The following is a 986-nucleotide window of genomic DNA, read 5'->3' on the forward strand; positions in this document are numbered from 1 at the left end:
CGTGCTATGTTCCAAGTTGAGCCTCTGCCTACTCTGCACAGGGGAGGGTCAGGTTTACACCAGATCAAAGGGAAAAATGAATGTGAAAGCGTGCAGCACACTCCTGCCAGGTGGAAAGTATTCCGTGTTACTGTTGCAACAGTGTTACTAGAGCAGGGGGAGGGGTCCCCCCCTCCCAAGTCCTCCTAGATTCTAACAGCAAGGAATCCTCTTGGGACACAGAGGTCACCCCCTGCCAGCATTTGCAGCAGTAGGCTGTACTGAGCAGCGCCTGAGCTACTGAGCAATTCAAGCAGAACTCATCAAATGGCCTCCCTCAGTCCCTCCTAAGCTACCCAAATAAACTCAGCCTTCATCCTTAAAGTAAAACAAACAAACAAACAAAAAAAAAACAACAAAAACCACCATTAGCTCTTTGGAAAGGTGTGCCTAAAGCCAAGCCCAACCCCCTCTTCCCATCAGATTACCACCCCTGATTCCCCTGGAGAGGGCCTGGCATGAACCAGACTTGGCATAGTTCTGACCCTGGTTACCCCTAGCCCTACTAAGTTCTTTTGAGTCAGACACTGGATCCTGGGGCTTCCTAGCACGTTCTCACAGTATTGTCCAGATCCGGGACACCACAGCCTCCCCTTTCAGACCAGTGAGTAAGTCTAGCTCTTCTCCAGCAAATTCAAGACCCTTCCCCACCCCCCTATCAACCCCTGCCCCAGGGCCCTGCTGGGCTTCTCCCCAGCCCCCTGAGCACTCAAGTAGCACTCCCCTTCTCCGGCTGTTAGCCTGGGAAGGAGGCCAGGCCCTGAGCTCAGACCTTGGCGATTCCAGAGTGTCTGAGGCCCAGAGCCAGCGCCGCCAGCCAGGCCAGACGAGGGGAAAGGGGGAGGTGGCAGGGTGGGCACCAGGAAGCCCTCTAAGGAGCGGGGGGGGGAGTGGAATGGCAGGGAAGCCAGGTTTCTAGCTTTGTTCTTTCTGCTCTTCTTCTGGAG

This window comes from Mus caroli, chromosome 19 (assembly GCF_900094665.2).
Source record: "Mus caroli chromosome 19, CAROLI_EIJ_v1.1, whole genome shotgun sequence".
NCBI classification, from domain to species: Eukaryota; Metazoa; Chordata; class Mammalia; order Rodentia; family Muridae; genus Mus; species Mus caroli.